The sequence below is a fragment of the Halyomorpha halys genome, unplaced genomic scaffold (assembly GCF_000696795.3).
Source record: "Halyomorpha halys isolate HHAL.00 unplaced genomic scaffold, Hhal_1.1 Scaffold58.1, whole genome shotgun sequence".
Taxonomy (NCBI): Eukaryota; Metazoa; Arthropoda; class Insecta; order Hemiptera; family Pentatomidae; genus Halyomorpha; species Halyomorpha halys.
In genome coordinates, this window is record NW_027110919.1 from 971,141 (window position 1) to 993,764 (window position 22,624).

Here is a 22,624-nt window from a genome sequence, read left to right on the forward strand (position 1 = left end):
CAGTTAGTGAGAGCTATTAATTGCAAATAAATTATTTTTTAAAATAATAAATTAAAAATAAAAATAAATAAGAGTACATAAGCACTTCAGATAATGTGGTAAAAGTGTATTTTCGGAACTTACAGATATCAATTTTTAATTCAATCAATGGTTTATGTATAGTCAGGACCATATTTACATAAGCCCCATAATCTAAGTTGCCCCTAACTTAAGACATTACTAGTAGAACAAGTAGTGACAAATTTTGGGAACTTTTTCAACCTGTTACAAGTTTGTTTAGATGTTAGTGTTCAATATTACGTTCGGCAGTCTTTATTAAGTGAAGAAACACTGATGTGCTTAAATAAATTGACTGTTCAAAAGTAATAATGATTTTAGTAATAAAAGAATCATGGAAAGTACCTTTTGTAAAAATTTAATATTCCTTTTTGGTGTTAGTTGCTTTTCATACATTAAATGAATTCATGATTTTAACTAAAGCGTTGTTTATAAACCAAAGGTGTTCAGAAAAAAATTTGAAGCTCCCACTTGGTTTTGTGGAATATAGGGCCAACATTCTAAGTTTTAAATATGTTGGTTGGCTGTTCTGTTGAGGTTATATCAGAATGTGGGAGGTATTGTTTTGTATTACTGTGTATAGTCTTAAGTATCAGAGAATAATTATGAGGTATGAATGGAATAAACTAACGTCTGGGAAAATTGTGCCAAGATTTTCAAATTAACAAACGTAACAGTTTTAAAATGGAATATAAAGGAGCTATTTCAGCATTTGAAGTGATGTTTTGTAATAATTGTTTTATACCCATTAAACAATTTTTATGTTGTCGATAGTTCTCAATATATTATTTTACTATTTCAAATTTTTGAATTAACATTGAGATCTAGATAAATAGGTTTAACACCTCAATTTTTTAATATTTTTTGTAACCTGTTACAGTATAAGGATCATTTATTTGAGAAGAATATAAATTCTAAAGATTTAGCATGATATAAGTTGTTACATAAATTGTTTACCAATAATGAAAACAATTAATTGAAAAAAAAAATTTATTACAAATTAAAAAGAAAAAGTAAATAAGCCTTTCAGATAATGATTTAAACTTTGTTTTGGGAAGTTTATATACAGAATAATCCGAAGTATCTGAGAATAATTATGTAGTAGGTATAAATGGGATAAACTGGTGAAGTTTCTACAATAACAAAAATTAACGTAGCGTTTATCTCATTATTTTTTAAATACTGAGTTACATTTGGATATAAAGAACGTGTTTAAGAGATCAACTAAATTCCTTATGTTTTGTAATAATTTTATTTAACCGACAGGAAAAGAAAATAGATTTCTTTAAAATCAGGAAATTTAAAACAAAAATATCACCTTTTGTGAAAGTGTAATGAATTGATTGAAGCCATTGGAAAAGAAGAGGTCCTCCATCGAGCTGACACGCCCCCACATGTTCATTATGACACAACAGACAGACACCTGCACTAACAATCCCACAAGGGCTAGACAAAATTAATACTCACTCTCACGAACTCCCTCGACCCGTACATATTTATGGAGCCTAGAAGACTGCACTGAATAGGTAACTAGGTGATCTTTAGTAATCTTACAATCGGAATGCTGATAAAAACACTCCAGATAAGGTTTTATCACCATGTTGTAACTAGCAGGCACCGGAGGAGAACACTCGACGGAGACTAAACTAACCACAAGTTAAGAAAAAATATAGGTGTTAAACGCTGACGTCACCGTTTTACAACTAAAAATAATCGGTGTGTTTGCTATGTCTGACCAAGGGCACGCTTCTCTCTAATACATCTTCACTCGATTACGTAGTCATCTCAACTTTATGTTAAAAGAATAATTTTTCCGTCTAAACAATGTTTATAATTTAGAATTTTTCTATCTCTATTTATTTATTTATTTAATACGAGGTCGGCCAGGTGGGCCTAACATGGTTAATGCTAAAGGTACATTTTTTTTAACAATTGATTATGGGAAGGGGTATAGTCCCATACAAAAGACATCCATAACTACATGCAATGTTACAAATAAAATAAAACTAAGATACAATAATAATTCTTTATTTTTATTTTTTATTAAGTTATAGTTATAGTAAATAACAAAAACAATGGCATTTATGGATTTAACAAAATAAATAATTGACTTCTAATGAAAAAAAAGAAAGTGAATTTAAGAAAAAGATGAAGAGAAAAAAAAAATCAAGATAAAACAAAATTTTAGAGTGACAACAGAACTGATAAATATAGAACTTATAACAGGATGTCCTGCAGCAGCCTGGGCGTGAGTCTTCGAGTTGTGGTTGGATTTCCCAAGTTGTAGGTCACTGCTCATTTAAGGTAACTGGGAGTGGAACTTCATGAACCCTTTTTTGGTGTAATCCTCTATTGTCTTTATTTGTAATTCCCAATGCAGTTGGCTGTTTCTTACAAACCAAGGAGCATCCACTACAATTCTTAGGACTTTATTTTGAAAAGATTGTAATTTTTTCCTTATCGTAAAGGATTCGTTAAAGAAATTACAAAGAAGGTTTAATCTTGATAAAATAATTATCCAGATTTTCCTGTGGAAGTGGAGGGGACGTTGATCTCTAATATTAATCCAAGGGACAAATGAGATGAACATTACGTATTTAAAAAATAAGTTATAAGTTTAAGAGCCTAAACTATTTAAGTGTAATCTTAAACTGAGTTATTGTTTGTTTATTTAAATAGTAACAGAGGTATAACAAGGACTTACTAACAAACTGTGCCAAAAAAACATCAGCAGTTATAATTCAAAAGGTCGTTTAGTGGTCTCTTCCTTGCAGCTGTTGAAATTTCAAATCAAATTTATTTACTTATAACAATGTTTACAAGTATCTATCTCCTGCCACTGATGCATTTACCTTGACTGCCAGAAGGGCAAGGTAGGAATGTTAAGGTTGTACTCAGTTCTGACTTTGACTATTTTAATCACCAAACTTGTTGTCATTTTCTTTCAGACTTTGAATACAATGTTTAGAAACATTAGCAATGTAATCCAATTTAGTTTGTGGAATTATTTTAGATACATTATAAGGGAATTGGGTGACACATCTGGTAATAATCCTAGTAATTATTTATTAACTGTTATCATTTATTATCATTAACATTAACTTTGTTAAGCAGTTTTCCTGAAACAACATAGCTGTGTATTGTTATGTATGGAAGTTTTTAAGTTTGGACGCTCCTAGGCCTATCTGATAATAAAATCACATATAAAAATGATGACTTTTATGAACTTTTTTTACAATTTTTCGTTTTTTTTTAAACAATTTTTTTAATACATATATTAATTATATATTATAGCTGTATATAGGCCTGACGGCCCAGGCCAGATGGTATGACTGGATCTATGCATTGTTCAAACTAGTATCTGAGGATTCTTTGCTAGTATATTCTTTTGGCCAAAATTAAAATTTTAAATATAACATAATAAAGTATTATTTTTTAAAATACTACAACGATATATCTCTTGAAATATCCTTAAAAAACTTTTAGAATGACAGATTATTTGAAATAATCAATAAAAATAGAAAAATACGATATACTCCAATAAGGAATGCATTTTTTATATTTAACAACCGCTGTCAACATTTAATAAGAAATTTTCTCAATAAGAGTGAGTTACAAGGATTTTCCATCGCGTTAACGATGCTTTTTAGGCGTGACACATGCGTATATCAAGATTTGTCGAAACCGATAAGTTCAATAAAGAATGTTAGAAATCAGCGATAACCTAATATAACATCCGCTTGACTAGTAGTACCTTGTGCACACATAATTTGTGTTATGCGTAACCGAAATTTAATTGCTAATAATAATAAATTTAACTAAAAATTTGGAAGCTGTACTAACAATAAAATTTATTTAACATTATTATTAGGAAGAATTGAGCAATATCATTGATTGAAAAATAGCGAAAAGAGGAAATTCTGCCAAAAACAAGCAATTTCGAAAATTTATGGGTTTATTTAGGTACATTTGGACCTTGAATCATAGTATAATAATATAAATTAGAATATATATATGCCAAAAATTAGCGAAATGATGTCCTTGAGATATATTATATTTTATGATTTTTAAGTGAATATTCTATTTTGTGTAAATATTTTATTTTCTGATTTTTGACTGAGAGGTAATGAATTACTTTCATAATTGTATTTTTTTTTATAATTCCAATTAAATATACAATGGAAAGAATGTACCATTAATAAGAAATGAATAAAAATAAGTTCGAGTATGAAGGTAACTGATTCCCTAGCTCAGAGGTGAAAATATCATAAGTTTAGTCCCTAAGACAAATAAAATTGCTTTTCTAATTTATGAACATCTTCATAAATATCTAAGTCTTAACTTTCCGAATGATTCTCCCAAAAATATTATTTTCCAAAAGTCACATTGTATTTTATTTTAGGGAGGATAGAGGTAAGCGAACACAATTATTTGTAAATATTTTACAAAAACCAAAATGGAAATTGAAAATTAATAAACTAATTTTTAAAAGAAATAAAACAAGCAAAAATATTTTTAAGTCTAGTCATCAGAGTATTATTCAACTTGAATTCAACATCAAATATCCCAAAAAGACTAAAAAATAATTTAGTAATTACATAAATTCCATGATTGTTTTCAAATGTAGGAAAATTCGAAATTAATATTTCAAATGGTTAATCGGTAGCAAATCTGATTTATTTTTTCTTTTCTAAAATATTGAAATAAACCTAATTTAATAGAAAAATATTATAAAAGATATCATAGGGAAAACAATGAATGGTAAAAATTATTACAATTTAAAAACTTACAAGACGATTTTATTAAAGTTTTACCATATTTCACTGGTATTTTTTTGCAATTACAATAAAAAAACTAATAATTCACAGTAATATAGTTTAATAAAAAAATGAATGGTGCAGTGAACCCGGGGATTCGATTCTGAAAAAAACAGTAAGGGGCATCCTCCATGGAACACCATCTCAGACCAAATCCTCAATCCACTACGTTTCGGTGAACAGCCTAGACAACTTATAGTACAAGAGCCCAAGAGGAAAAAAAAGGCAGTTATCTCACCCCAATTTTTGATTACTTTAATGAAAACTATGTATAATTACTAGTCAAAACTGATGAGTCTGCCAAGTATAGGTAGGAGGAATAAACATGGCGGCTGTTTCAAAGCGATAAAAAAAACTAATTTTTCATTCGGAGGTCTATATCTTAAAAATAGGAACAACACACGAAAACCTAAGAGAACGTCATTTAAAGAAGAGTAAATTTGCTAAAATATGAGCCCTAATAGAGTTATTTACGTTAAATAGTTTTCGATATATAGCTTTTTAAAAAGCAACATTTCATAAAAATGTTGTATGGGACGTACTGAAAGATCAGTGGTTAGTGAATTTATTTTGAAAAATTTATATCTCAAAAACCATTTGACGTATAGATGTCTATTAGCACTCAAATTAAAGCTAGTTTCATGAGCTATAAAGTAGTTTATCATGTCTATCTTCGTAGGAGTAGTGGTTTACATGAAATTTGCTAAAATAAATTGATTTATAGTTGATTGGACAAATTTTCATTTGCAAAATTTATATTCATAGGTGAATATCATAAAAACTACTACCCCTACGAAGATATGTGTCGTAAACTACTTTATAGCAAGTTAAATTTCCTTTATTTTGAGTGTTGGCAGACATATGTGCGTCTTATGGATATAGAGATATATTTTTTAAAAAATCCAACATTTTATACGAATAACTAGAAATTGACATTTTGTGAGTCTATTTCGTCAAATATCGTTTTTATACTCCTACAAAGATAAACATAATTTACTATTTAGTAGTAAATTTAACTAGCTTTAATTTGAGTGCTGGCAGACATCTGTAAGTCCAATGGTTCCTGAAATGAAGTTTTTCATAAATCAAACTTATTGTCCGAACAACTATAAATCAATTTATTTTAACAAATATAATGAAAACTACTATTCTTACCAAGGTAAAGGTCATAAACTCCTTTATAGTCAATTAAAGTAGCTTTAATTTGAGTGCTAATAGACATCTGTACGTCACACAGTTCCTGAGATATAGATTTCTCAAAATAAATAAACTAACTACTAATGTTTCAGTAGATTTTTAAGACATTTTGATTTTTAAAAAGCTATATCTCGAGAACTATTTGACGTAAATAGCTCTTTTAGGGCTAATATTTCAGAAAATTTACTTTTCTTTAAATAATGTTCTCTTAAATTTTCTAGTGTTTTTATGATATAGTGAGTGCTCTGAATGAAAAATTAATGTTTTTTTAAGGTTTTGAAACAGCCGCCAGTTTTTATTTCCCCTGCCTATACTTGGCAGACTCATCAATAGTGACTAGTAATTATACCTAGTTTTCATTAAAGTAATTAAAAATTGGGGTGAGATAACTGCTTTTTTTTCTTCCCGGCTCTTGTAATATTACTTGACGGTTTAATACCGACTACCATAAGTTAAACTAAGATCAGTATCGGACCAAGATGCATACATTAAACTGCAATGCAGTTCAGTTTAATTTAAGTTACCTAAACGAGGAAAAATATTTCAATGAATCATTCCAGATTTCTTCCCCGAAACTTCGTTGTTCAATTTATGAATGGAATCTCTTATCTTTTACTAGAGGAAACCCAAAAACGATTCTATGACTCACAAGGATGGGGAGTGGATCAACTTATCAATGGCATAACTCCAGAAGCGGGTAATTTCTTAACGACCACAATGAGTCATTTATTTGTGCACTAACACACGTTCGATAATACAGAGGTGACAACTATTTCCAACTACTTTTGCTGGGAACCCATGAGCTCATAAAGTGCATGGAAAGAATAAATAACTTACAAAATCGATTAGTCGATGTAATTCGATGAATTTGCTTCGTTTAGCTTAGAATACCAACTACCAGTTTAAATTTATTATTAAAACAAAATAAAATTATAACTTTTATATGTTGGTAAGGATAAAGTTTTAATCAATGGTTAATTTAATATATATCATATTACAGTTAGTATATTTATTTATCATTATGTTGCAATGATTATTTCAATTATAATTATTATAATAATCATGATTACTTCAATTATCATTGATTATTATAATCATCATTAAAATTCATCGGGAAGAAATATTTTAAATTATTAGAAAAATGTTTCAATCATTACTAAGCCATTTTCAAGCCTTAGCAATTTGAAATATTAGAACTATCCCTAAATTGGAAGTATTCAAGTCATTAGATGATAATCTTGAAGGATAGGTTCAGATATATGCATAAATAATTTAAAATATTATTTTCTGTGGGGCTTACTAAAGAGGAGGAAATAAATTAAAAGTAATGTTAATATCTTCCCTGTTTAATTATTCAGAACTAATTTATTAAATTACCAAGTTCGGCAACAAAAGAAATATCTTAAGGTGCACCAAAAATTTGTACCTTCCTTTTCAAATGTCATATTGATATTGCAATAATCTCTTACTACTTAGTATGATGGTATATTTATACCAAGAGGCAAAGCCAATATTGTGTAAAATGTATTTAAAGTTTAAAATAAAACATATTTAATCATTTAAAAAGTTAGGAAAGATCCAATCATTTACCTCCATAGACAAAGAATTAATGAGTTCTGAATGAAGTATATTTAACAGAGAAAACATATTCCCTACGTCCAACTTATAGTATTATTATTATATTATATATTTCAATGAATTATATAAAAGCCCTCTCCCCCAAAATAGCTGAATAAGCGATTTTTTCTAAATTTTCAACCATTTCATCGATTTGTACTTTCAGGTTCTCAATATTTAAAAATGATACCTTTACGTTTCATAAATTTTATGACACAGTTCATTTTAAGAGAAATTAGGTCATCATTTTCTTAATTTATTTTTCTCATTGCGATAACAGGCTAGACACGAAAGGGAAAGCTTTTCTACACGCTAAAAAAACTTTAGCGAATTAAATTAATTTTTTTAAATTATTTTCAAGAAGTGAAATATAGGTTATCATTTATTTCAAACACATGTCTGATGAGTTGCTTTAAAGTATAATTTTACACTGAATTCCTACCAGAAAAATTTACCAATAACAAAGGATACATGTTAAAATTTAATTAGAAACTTTCAGTTGACAGCTAACTCTATAAAAACCATTAAAGTATTTTTAATGCTTAATCTATAAAAATTTAGCATTGAATAAATATCCAAGAGCAGAAATTACATTAGTGAACTGTAATACAATTTATATTTCTGCCATAATTTATTTAAAGAAAATATAAGAATTTTGTAAACATTATTAAAAGTACTTTTCAGAAAATTGTTGAAACTGAAGCCATACTGTCAACTAAAAGGATAATTTATATAGTAAATATATATTTTTTTGTTTTACTGCCAACAGTAACATTGTTTTATTTAGCAAACCTGTCGGAAAGTGGTTAATTTGCTTCCTGTCCTATACAATGAAGTATTTAACGCGAATATACCATACAATCGGCATTGTGTATTTAATTAGTTGTTTCAACAGTAAATGTTGATAACAGTTGATAAGAATAAACAATTGGCGCTAACATGTAACCGCCAATAAATTTTTTTATGATTTAACTTCAAGCGTACAGACTGAATCCTTCGTTTTGGCTCAGTTATTTTTTAAAATTATTTTTTATTATAATTTAGCAATGTGCTAATTCTTTACAATTGTAACCTGCAGCCGAGCTGAGGGCTACTGGTACAATAGTGACCTATTTATTGATCTTACGCAGCTGACAAAAAATCTATAATGCCGTTATTTCTAAGAAACCCTTCTTGGACGTAGTCGTTGTAGGGGCATTTAAAACAGTCGATTCACACAGATTTTCAAATGAAAAAAGAAGTGCTAAAATAAATCAGTGTTTAATAGAAAATAATTTGAGTTGTCGTATTCTTGTAATATTACCGAAAATGTTAAGTACCGTAACGCATAAGAATAAAATTTTAATTTTCAAATAAATGTTTAACGCAACTTGAGATTTGACATGTGTGTAGATATCATACTTGAAAATTTTCATCCTGATATATCTAACAAAACTTTTTTTTTAAATTTTTTTAATAATATAAATTATAATGTAATGAGATCGTAAATTAAAAATAGCAGTTTTGGGTGCATTTAAAAAAATATCCAGTGCACTGGGATTATATAATACGACTCCCATCAAATAACTTTCCTATGCAGCAGAACCGCTCTTGGTACAAACTCTAACAGTACAAGTGGATTCATGGATGAGCTATCGAAGATTTGCCTACCTTGGCCCAACCGGAGAGGCGGAGGGCAAGCCTCAGCCAGCCGTGGAGGCGGCCCATCCCCTACTGAGCCCAATAGCAGCCCCCGTGGCGCCACCCCCGCCCCCACAGGGTTAATTTAATATATTGTCGGATTAATCTCATAAACAACGTTGTCTCTTCAAAACAATGTTTATTCATAAAGCCTTATCAGCTAAAATAAAAAAGATAGATGTCTCGTTGACTTTTTAACTACTAGTAAGAGATTATGATGGTCAAATTTATCATCCCAATCATCATAATTAACATTGGTTAATATTTAATAGTTTTTTATGGCTATCAATGGACTTGCAATGCTTTCGATTTCACTGAAATGGCATTTTAAATTCTTTTGAAAGCACAAGTCCATTGAAAAAGAAAGTTTCTGTTACAAAAATAAATGTACAAGCTTTTCTCTCTAAAAAAGCTTTAAGTGATCTCTGTGTTATATTTTATTTTACTATAATAAAAATGGCTCATAGAAAAAAAAAATTGAGTTTAACTGATAAAGAAAGCATTTTGCGACAAAAAAAGTTATCTGCATCAAATCATCCAGACTTTAACCGGCATTGCAGTGTCATACCCAACCTTTATAATATTATATAACCATGTGTTTATACATATATTTATATGAGTGGTACAATTAAGTGGTAGAAATCGTATGATTTGTAAAACGGAGATGGGTCTATCTTCCATGTATGTTATAAAATAAAAAACATATTCAACTTTATTTCTGTGTTGGATAATTTTATATTAATTAATTACATTAATTAGTTAATTATCATTTTACATTAATCAGTATTATTATACTAATTATTATTTAGTCTTCTCCAGTATTTGTTTGCGGTAGGGATTTAAAATAGCTATGGTGTGCAGGTGGTATATAATTTAATAATCTTAATTTTTTTTTGTATAGAGGTGTCAACTTGATTTTATTAAGTATTTCGATCTCCTCCCCTTGCGGTTGTAAATCCAATGTTTTGACTGGAGTATCCTCGTTCATTATCGTTTTGTAGAGAATCTTTCATGAATCGCTTCACAAAAAAGACATCCAAGAAAGCGAGAACAATTCAGTCCATTCTGTGGACATCTCTGACGCCGAGGTTTAAATCCTGGATTCAACAGCCATTTCGGCGTATTTGTTAGTATATTCAATATTCCCTTTCCGTAATCTTTGCAATTTAAATTGTTATGAGGAAATTATTAACAAATTACTGAAACTTTAAGTAGCACATCCGGATTAGAGACGCGTATGAATCCATTAGCGAATCGAAAGAGAAATTTGAAATTAAATTATTTATAGCAAATTCATTTCACAACGATAATTCAACATTGAGCTGAGATGTCATGAAATTTTATAGCAAAATATTTTCCATATCCATTTCTCCAACAGCATGGCAGTAAACCTAACCTAAGCCTGATGGCAGTCGTAAAATTGAGCGTTACAGCCACCACCCAACCACTATTACTCTTGATAGGTTAAAAATTTTGAATGGGATAATACAAGAACAATGTTTTACAGACCGAAATCCATTTTAACAGCTCACTGTCAAGGCGTATACATATGACAGCTAACTCACTCTAGTTTTTCTGCTGCAACGAATACTATTGCTAATGCGATAGTACTAATATAAACTATCATAATTACTACGCCAGTGGTATACTTCTTTTTCGCCTTCAATTTTTACAAATACTATATCGTACTACGTGTTGACAGTTTCTAAGTGGCTTATCATGTAGCAGATATGAAGATTATATATCATCATGAAATCAGCAAGGCGATAACTTCATTTAAAAAAGATAATTTTCACGCAAAATTACAAGAAACTATTTCACATTATTCATACTTTAGCAACCCATAATTTTCATAACGTATTATAATGTCAATAATATGACAAATATATAATAACAATATGTATTTAATATTAATAAGCATGATTAATGTCTGGTAGCCAGTTAAAAATATTTCAGAATATAATTAACCGAAAATAAATTTATATTTTAAAATGCATTCTCGGAATATATTTAACACTCAATTGTATTTTAATGAATTGTTATTGCTTCATTTGGGAAATCCTTGAAGTATCCTTACAACATTGACGTTTCATTTAAATGATTGATTATATAGATATTACATAATGTTTTACTGAATGAAAATGTATTGTCTGAAAATATGTCTAACATATAAAACATACAAATAATGTACCTTATTATTTTCTTCCATGACAGCCGTTGAATTTTAATCATAAAATTAAAATCTAACAATAAAAAAAAATCTTCACAGTTAATTAAATAATGAATCAAATATAGTTAGTTATTGTTGCCAAAATTAATTAATAAAATAAAATGTAATCATTAGGTTATTTTCCACAGAAACGAAATTCCAAGTCGTAAAATTTACATTGACTTAATAATTAGACAACTCGTCAAATTTAAGATAGAATATTATCACTCACTCGCATATCCATATTAATTTTAATGTTTCAACCTAAAAGAAACATAGTTTCTTTATAGTAAGAACGGAGCTAAAGTTTGTAATTGAGAATCTTACAAAGACTAAACAACTATAGTTTGTTCTATATTTAAAGTAATTATCCAATATTGTGTATAAAACACCAACATTTACAACTATGAGAATATTTTTTTAAAAAAATATTTAGAAATGGTACAAGTCAAAATTTTAAATAAGAAACCAACGATATATAATTATATTATAACGATATATAATATATTATAATTTAACAACAGAATGACTTAATAAAATTCGAAACAAAAAAAATTATTATAAACTGTATTTTTATACAAAAATAACTTATAGGTAATAATTATTAAAATTATAATTTAAAGAAAAAGTTGTAGTAAAATATTTGTTATAATTATGTAAGAATACTATAAATTATTTTGTTTAACATTAAACTAGACAGCTCATGTCAACTATCAGGAATTTTTAAGAGTCGTCAAGGACTAGCACTAATAGAATATAATAATAGTTTCAAGCAATAATTACAATGCTCGAAGTCATCAGTTATTTATAAAAAAAAAAGTATAAATAAATATTGTTTAACAAAGAGGTCTTAAAGATAAGCGTGTTATAAAAGTTGTTATTATGTTATACTTTAACGCTGACGTAGAAATGGTTATTAACGTACATTATCATAATGGATCATTTCGTCAATGCTAGAAAATAAAAGTCATGATCAACAAATTAATTGCAAGCAGCATGGCAAAGACGCTGAAATGACATTTGGGAGATGAATTCAAACAAAAATCAGAGTTAGAAACGATTCAATTATTATTTAAATTAAACTAAAATGACTTTAAAAAAAAGTACTTCTAGACCGCAGAAATATAAAAAAATATGATTTTTCTTTTTTTTTTTTTTTTTTTTTTTTAAATAATACAACAGATAAAGTATTCAAATATACTAATTAGTCTTGAAAATGTGATGTGAACTAAGAAAGAGGCCAGATGAGAGAATAAAAATTAATTAAATAAAATAATTTCAACTCCAGTAACAGGCTGAAATAAAAACTGACTGTTGTTTTTTAGGATCGAGAAAGGAGATGAAAATCCAGTAAATGAAAAAAAAATCCATATTTTAAGAGAAAATTATTTAGAGCAGTGGTATTTCATCTTTTTATTTATCGAAAATGAATCTAAAATTTTAACCTAGAAATTCGGTTTTTTATTTTTATTTTTGACATGATTGTTTTTTTTTATTTTTCAAAATATTTAATTACAAGCATTAATGAATAAATAGAATAAAAAATTTGTTTCATTGCATCTAAGTACACTGATTCGAAAAGATGTTTGTTCAACTGTTTAAAATGAGTTCAAACAAAATTTGCTATTGGATAAAAACAAAGACTGAGTTTTAAGAAATATTATATAATTTTAGTTATCACAGATAGATCTCATAGATAATAGTGCTGTACCTTAATAAAATATAGCACAGCACTATAAAAAAATATTATAGCTAGAAGTAGATATACAAATGTTCTTCAATCTCTATAATTACCAATCTTAGCATAAAAATTTGTTGTCCTGATGAAGCCTAATCGAAGGAAACGATGATATCGTTATAATTGTATTCAATGAAGATGCTTGAGGCTTCTATTTTATACACAGTAAATACAAAAATATAAATCAATTTATTAATAAATTAAATATTTTTTCCAAGAAAAAAAAAACTAACGGACACAATAAACACTTATATAATTCTGATCGACCCAAACCGTTGAATCGCTCACACTGTACAGCCTCAAGTATTTGCTTAGTAATAGGTGAAAGGAATTCCGATGTATTCTTAGCATTGTTAATACTTTCCTTTTTTCTAGAAGAGCTATTACCAAGTGTTTCTGGACAAGTGGAAGGAAGTTTGCATACCTACGATTTCATGAACTTCATGATTAAACCTAAGTGTTCTTATACTACAAGTATTTTTTTGAAAACCACCACACACTTCAATTCCGAAGGCTATGAAGGGATTCTTCATTTCAAAAACATTGACTAAGAGGTTAGTAAGATTTTTTTTTCCAATTAATGTAGAGGAATATATATCTCTAATGTGTATGAATACATTCTTAATAAATTTTCAACTCAAATTTATTCATGGTCATTTTTGTATACATTCCAGGTCAGGAATCTTAAACCCTGAGTGAATTTGTGCCCTGAAATGTGCAATCAAAATCGAGCATAAAAATAATTTTTAGAGGAATTTTTTTTTTTAAATCAGCCTCTTGATAACAGAAATGAAAGGAGTAAGAATTTAAAAACTGGTGTATACTAGTTCAGAAAAAATCATAAAACCTTCAACGTAAATAATTTCCTAAAAAAAAAAAAGAAAAAAAAAAGCCAGGATAGTCAATTGTGCCTGCTTGGTATAACATGTGCCAGAGGAAAATATATCATCGGCGACTTTTTTACGTGATTTGAGCAGCACGATATATATATATATGTATTTTAAATAGTAATTTATCATAATAATAAATGTATCACTATAATTCTAAATCTCGATCATTGTTTTCATTTTTCTATGTTTATTAGTGGCCATACTACATTCAACATATATTATGTCTAGCAGTCCACATTTCATTTCATAGTTTTGAATATATTTTTTATCACAATCGTAAAATAGGTGATGTAAGTATGAGATCATCATCATATTCTCCAAATTGTATTATTAAATGAGTATTTATTTTATATAAGATAGTAAAATTTTTTTTATAGCGAAAAGCCTTTTTTAATTATTATTAACAACATAATTCTAAAACAATATGGTGGTCGCCGCCTGAAAGTATTAACATGCACTAATTTAGGGAAAGGTTGGAGACTTCAGTTCTTGGATATTAAATAAAATAGAAGTTCGTTTATTGTCAGAAAAAATAAAGTTCACACGAAAATCCTTAAATGAGATTTTGTAGAATGTTTTAACAACTCTCAAGAAACCTCTTACGGCAAATTTTAATGACGCGATGAACATAAATAGGCAACTCGGTGATAAAGGATGTTAATCAATGAGTCGAGTAAAAAAAATAAAAATGAATTAAATAATTGCTAATTATATAATACTCCAACCACTTTTCGTCAAAAGCTCTCGAAGGAATATTTCTCAATTATGCTATAAGTGCCACAGGCAGGCCATGAGTATATACACTAAAGGGTGAATGTTTTAAACAATTTATTTATAATCTTTTTTCATTTCATGAAGTGATGAAAATTTCAATATATTTTAGTATAACAATGTTTGAGGTAATTTTATACTTTATTAAAGCGTAACTTATAAATTATTACTGACGACTAGGTTTTTATATTAGCGTATGGATTCTCTATAAAGATTCTTGACAAGCGTAAAGAATTCTTAAAAAAACAACATAAAATTGAACAATCGATACACTACAGAAACCGGTTTCAAGGCTTTACAGATTATTTATTTGTTTTCATCTCCTATAGCCTACAGCAGTGGGTCCTAAACTTTATTCCCTGCACCATTCTTTGGCGGCTTAAAAAAACTTCGTGACACCATCATCCAGCTAAAAAAATAATGTTGGTACAATTTTTCTTAATGCGGCTGAATAAGCAGGAAAAGAATAAAGTAATGGTGTAATGCAATGTATATTTGCTATTCTAATTTTCAATTTTTTATTTTTATTTTGAGAAAGTTGCATTCGCTTGCAGAACCCCTGCCATATGCTTGGTACAATCCACTATGGGACATGAGTTTAATAAATAATAAGAAACAAATAAATTAAAATATATATATAGATTAAGAAAAAAAAAAGTTAGTTAAAAAATCCTTCAATGAATAAATAGGTTAAAAGAAATAATTTAAGGGAATACAAATTTATATTTATTAATACAATATAAAGCTGACCTCATAAATAGCCATTAAAAAATTAAAGGTAAATTTAATGTTGAAATATTACGACCTAGCATTTTTTTTTTTTTTGTAACAACAGAGAAGTGGTCATTGACATAGTCTTGTATTAATTGTTAATATTAATCTTTGCGGATTGGCATGTTTTATGACAGGAATCATGCTCAGACCAGATACAACTTATCTGTTAGTAATCAAACCTATATTTCCAGAGATACAGAAATAAAGTTAAAATATTCTACTAAAGTAATAAGGAACTCATACCTAAATATTATTAATATTTACACTGAGAATAATAATTTGTGAAGTTTTTTTTATAGGTGTATTGATTATTACATAATGTTTGCAATAAGGTAATAACCATTAGTAATGTTTTATTATAGTCTACTATATTTTTATTTTATTTTTTTATAAATGGGTTGTCAGATGGTAGTAAGAGAGAAAATGTTTTTTGACAGTAAATATGTGTAATTTTTGATCGTCGTGAGCTGTTAACATTCTTGAAATTTTGGTGTGAGGATACTTGTTTACTACATCATACTATATATATTTATATACATATGTTTTGAATGACTTCTAATTTTCTTCAGTTAGAGTCATACCGCTAGGCAGGAGGAGAACAAGTTATTAATGCATGTAATCATATTTTATCTGTTAGGCGTAACTCATAAATAAATGTGAAATAACATCTAGGAAGATTGTTCCTCTTTTATGAGCTCACATCCTGTCAAATATTAGTCAGGAAGGCTAAAATCAGTCTCGATGTGTAAGTAGATGACAGTTGTTTCAATTTTCAAATGTATATATTTCAATACAAAAAAATTATAAAGGTGATTGTTAAAGTTGGTTAACAAAGTGTTGCTTTTAAAGCTAAGTTTACTCCATATCACTTTTATGGTATATCCGAAGGAAATAATCATGAGTGAACTATCACTGTTTAATATTTTCATCGAATAATGTGGGTTTTCATTCATTTGTGAATTATACGCGAAGGCCTAGATTTGATTTCACGGGCAACGATTCAAGAACTGAACGCAAGTATCGACAAGTAGCCCAAGAAGGTGAATGGAACCTTGATAAAATAGTTCAATATAAATTACTGTTAAATAATAAATTAATTATTAGTTTAGTCCATAACAGAAGCAACAAAAGTACGAGAAAAACCTAGCCCATACAACAGGTTTTCATTCCAGATTCATGGGACAAGACAGAGTTAAGATTTTTCACTGCAACTTCACTTTGGATGAATCATCGGCTCCAGGAAAGTACCAACTTCTTTCATCGTTCATCGATGATTTACACTTTGGAAGAAAGCCAAACTGCACTTATCACTTTATATGATTCGTAAATGAGTAATGCAAATGAAGACTCAGGGTCTGAGGCTGGTTTCAATGACTCAGAAATACGGCAGTTTTGCATTTGCTTATTTTTTAAAGTGCATTTCTTTTGAAGAGGATAAAACTAAACTAATAGTCAGAAATGAATAACGTATTAGTTTAGCAATGTAGCAACATCTAGGAAGAAAAATAAAATGTTCTATGAGGCAACTTCTGAGGAAATTAAAAATCCTTAAACCTTCATATATCCTTTATTTATTCATTGGATGATCAATTATTGTCCAATATCAAACATAATTCCTAAAATCATAAATTAAACATTATCAACAATATTTAATTTTTTTTAGGTGACATTTTGTCAGATAAAAATCTTTTTTAAAAAAACATTTTGCATCACTATAATTAAAAAAACTTTATATTATAATTTATTGTTAAAACGTAATGTTATCATATTAAAATTTACAAGACATTTTGCTAATAATTTTTTGTTATATAGTAGAGAAGAAAAAGAAGAAAGAAAAAATATTTATAATTCAACCATTATCTAGTCTTAGATAGCCTCTATAATTGTCAATAAAGTTTATCTCGTCAACTTATAAATTCTTGGCATATAATTAATATATTTGTAATAAGGTTATATATTTTTAAAAAAATTTAAATCTCAACTTTTAATATAATTGAGCAATTAAATTCTTAATTTTTTATATGCCACATGACACACACCTCTCCATTTCTCCTACTCTCACTAATATAGAATACAACCTTGATACTTTTAAAATAAATATTGTTACATCAGCACTATCTTTCATGGCTACTAATTATTATTTCTTTGAGCTAATAATTATATTAATATCGAATTTTCAACTTTATTTTAAATTTTTACAATATCAAAAAATCAGAAGCATAATTATTGCTTATGCTTTGGCCAGCCAGTGCTGTCTTGATAATATTTTTTGTATTATATATGTGTTTAAAATAAAAGTAAATTTTCTATGACAATATTTCCTTTCTTTTTTAAAAATATCGTTTATTTACTTTTATTTATATGTTATGACTGCGAAAATATCACGGCATTACACATTACAATGAAATGTATTAGACTGTTCTAATAAACAATAAAATAAAGAGAGAACCTAAAAAAATAATAAATAAACTTTATAACTATGAGATATAGTAAATAACTCTTTTAATGGCTGACAGGTAAGGTAATTTTTAAAATTTAAACTAAAAATAAATTAGGGATATTATTGGAAACGAAAAGTTTGTTGGGATGTTGACCTTTTGCTACTCTTGATAAAATTAGAAACGTATTGGCAGGTTTATTTTAAATTATATTTTCGCCAGTAAACTGATCTGAATACTTAAATCAGGTGTAAAAAAATGTCCTTGAAACTAGTGGAAGCGATGGGAGGCATCTGTGTAAATATCGAAATAGCATTCTGTCGCATGCTTAGGGTACACTATTGTTACAAGTGTATTAGAGAAAATAATGAGGCATTCACTTGATTGTTGATTGAGGCATAAAGATTTGTTTGTATCATAAAAAAACCACCATGGATAGGCAGTATAGTGCTTAAATGGAAGTCTTGGACCGACGAAAAGATTTGAGAACCTAAGCAAACGGTGGACAAAGCATTTCACTCAAAAATAAAATTTTAAATTTGATACCAATACCTCTGAAGTTAGGATATAGTGGATTTTATAGATATAATGTAGTGTTTGAATATAAAAGAAAATGATTGTTCTCGAGCGCGAATGTACGCAATTAAAACATATCATAACGTAGTTGGGAAAATTAAAATATTTTATTATAATTGAAAAATTCTGTATAAATGTTTGGGAAATTTAAGATTTTTTCACTAATTCCTAACAAATCCTAGTACCAACGCCCGACAGTGGGGTAAAATCCTGCTTTTCTAGTGAAAAGTCCAAAGATTCCATAATTTTAAGTTAAATAATCTTATTAGTTACGTTCACCATATATTATTATTGCTGTTTTCAAAACATTTTTTTTTTCTATTCATTTCTTTTGTTATACTTTAGTTATATTTTGTCTCTTTATGAATTATTATGGTTACATATATTTTCTTTGTCTCAATTTTATTTTTCATCATAATTTTTAAATTATTAATAACTAATATATTCATATTTCTTTGCATTATATAACTTCATTTCTATTTTATTTTCTTAATTATGTTATTTTACCTACTTATTCTATTACCTATGTATACATTTTATTTTCCACTTCTCTCATCACTTTATTTTATTAATTCCATTTTGTAAAATTATTCACTTTATGTCAATCTGTTTATATTTTCTATATTCATTGGTTGTTATCTTGTTCTGTTCTTAGCCCTAATGAAGGTTAGAAATACTACCCGAAACTTTGGCACGATTAAATAAGTTACATCAACTTATTTGTGTTTTATTTTGACCGCACCCCAACCATCTCCTCCTATAAGTCATCCACGGTCAACTATCTCTCATATCTTACGTACTCTTTGGACCAAACAATAATATGTGGTCTTTAGATAAATTCATTTACCCAGAAAATACCAGCCAGTTCTTGTAATTTCTCGGCTCCATGATGAGAAAGGAATCTGCGAATGCAATCTATTATACGCCTAAAAATCACACCCCACATGCACTAGGTGAACCCATCTATTTGTCAGTCATATGAATCAACTGTGGGTCAACTATTACGACGCAGAAATCGAGAGGGGTATCGTAGAATATAATAATTGTTGGAGTGCTTAGTCCATAGAATTATCTCCTAGTCCTGGAAATCCACACCGACTGGGCAATGTTAAAATAATAAAAGTATATTAGTACCTTTAATATTTTTCAAATGTTTATTCATTTAATTTTATTTGTCAACTAATATTTCGTCTAACATTGTTCGTATCAGCTCTAATTACCTACTGAAATTTTGTCAGTCAGGCAATGGTGAATATTGAAAAAGTAAAATCTTAGCTGAAAACTGGAAACTGTACCACAAGTGGCAGGACATACATTTATTTAAATCATTTTACTTCTTTCTCTGCACTTTATTCCGATCTTGAACGTTGGATTTGCAAGTGATAAATCTACAGTATATAAAAATATTGGATCAAAGTTGGTATTAATAAACCATCTCCAAATGGATATAATATGTCACACACAAGAACAAGCTCTTGTTAAGGCCGAAACGGCTAATTTTCAAATACGAAAAAATGTACTGAAGCCGCAATTGCACTCTATTGCAGAGAAACTGTTTTAGGAGAGTTTCTTGCAAGTCTGAACATCAGAGAAAAAGTTAAGTTGTAGTGGGGATCGATAAAACTATTTTTCTGAACAGTTAATCAGAATTTTCAAAACCTATACTTCTTATGCCTCCAAAATAATGCAAAAACAACTTTTAAATATCCACATAAATTCAATTTATCATTAAAAATAAAGCCATACAAAAAATACTAGATTTAAGTTTGGTTTGAACAAGACAATATTGCCTTTTAAGTCAAACATTATATTGAAGCGACAGGTGTACTCTATTGAAGATGAAAGTTTTAGGAAAGTATTTTTAAATGCCTTGCTCCACTTTTTGTCCCCTGAAAGTCAGGTTCATTGTTCAGGTGCTGGATATCTTGGAAATTGAGATTTTTTTTATAAAGATTACTAGGGCTGCTTGTAATTTATAAAAAAATTAATAGAGGTCCTTTATACAATAAATAAGATAAATAATTTGAAATATAATAAATTGCACACAGTTCATAAATGTAATAAGCAAAGTATCTATTAACTATTTTTCAAAGGATTATAATTTTATGTTCACTTATGGCTATAAGACTGAATATTTTTTTATAGGTGTTTTTATTAATATATTATATTAAAATTGACTCATAGTACATCAATCTTTTAAGAGGATACAATATGCCTCAAATAATTTTTTTTCTGAGTATGTTAATTCTAAATTACACAAAAATATGAATATAAAAAATATTTGTTAAACTGATTTGGTATGGGTGCCACCTTTGGGTGACGATAGACATTGTCACACAATATTAACAAGTGGATCATGGCTATAATTTACAATTTTTTTTTTAATAATAGACATGAGTTTAGTGACAGTTCATAATCAATTGAAATAAAATGAGAATTTGGTGTTTTTACTCCTTTTTTTGTTTCGTAATTAGAGTAAAATAAAGTCTAAGCCATCAGGACGCCTTCAACAAAATTATTAGAACGAGTAAAATCTTGGATACAGTGCAATTCTTATTTATTTTAGAATAAAACAATAATTCAAATGAAGGTGCACTGAAGTAGATAGTCTTGGGTGATGAAGAGTTGAAGACGATAACGTTATAAAAATCAAACATTAGAATGAAACATGGATATCTCATATAATAATCATAGATGATATAAAGATTTTTTTAAATAAAGGATTAAGTTGTGGATAGGAAAACATGCAGTGTAAGATAATGGATAAGTTGAAGATGAGCTGTTATAGCTCTAAACGTCCACTATAATAAAAAATAAACAATATTGATATAATAATATCAATTACAGTTTTTTTAATTTTATTGTTTATTTTCTCGTGTAGAATCGAGAATTGGTAAAGTCTAACATTTACATAACTCTTACATTCTCTTTCATTCTTTTTTTTATTTAATACCTTAATGTGTAATAAAGAATAAGTAGATGCTATTACACTAATTGGAAGAAAGATTAGGCATATAATTTCTGGGATCTCCAGACCCCGAAAAATACTCAGCGACAAACATCAGACTAATTTTAGTCTTCCTGGTTTAATTTAAAATGAAATTAACATCGAAATTATATTAATTTTCTACAATAAGAGAAGCTGTGTACGTACCAAAGAAAAATACTTCCAGAGATGTGATGCACAGATGGTACAACAGAACAACTGAACATACACTACGTGATGCTGCGCTTTATATACTAACTACGGGGAATACCAGCTGACCGCTAGAATGAAGGAAGACGCCCATTGGCTATCAGGAATTTCATATACCGTCACACAGTCACGAGGAAACTTCTACACAGAGAGGCCGCATGAGGGTCTCCTAGGACCTGCGCACGAAAACAAGAGATACCTGTTTCTTTTGAGGACGAGCGAGATTCGAGAAAGGCAGGTTTTACTGACGTCAAGCGGTTAAATATCAGACGCAGCATACCGCCTCCCCACTAAATTAACTTCATATTACAGCACAGAAACGGCCAGGCAATATTTCACTTATACAATACTTACATCAAATATCTTGTCGGTGGAAGATGAAGTACAAAAATGAAAATGGTCATTGGCAAGTTATTAGAACGTAAAACATTATGGAAATGAGTTTTATAAAAAAATGTGCTCAAACAATAATTTTACGATTGCTTACAGTGAATTGGAATGCTTGATGAACAATGAAAAAATGTAATTTACATGTTTAACATCTCATGAATTTTAAATTAGAAAATTCAAATAACTGGTAACTGGCAGGTTTGACTCAAATTTTCATACAAATCCATTTAAAGTTATGTCTGCAAAATTTATCGTCTATAATATTTTAATTAAT

At 28.3% G+C, this 22,624-nt stretch overlaps 1 protein-coding gene across 7 annotated transcripts in view; it reads right to left on the reverse strand.

Annotated features, from left to right (window-relative positions):
• The window catches only part of Sarm (sterile alpha and armadillo motif), a 265,336-nt gene that overhangs the window by 18,402 nt on the left and 224,310 nt on the right, over positions 1-22,624 (reverse strand). The gene's annotated exons all lie outside the window — the stretch shown is intronic.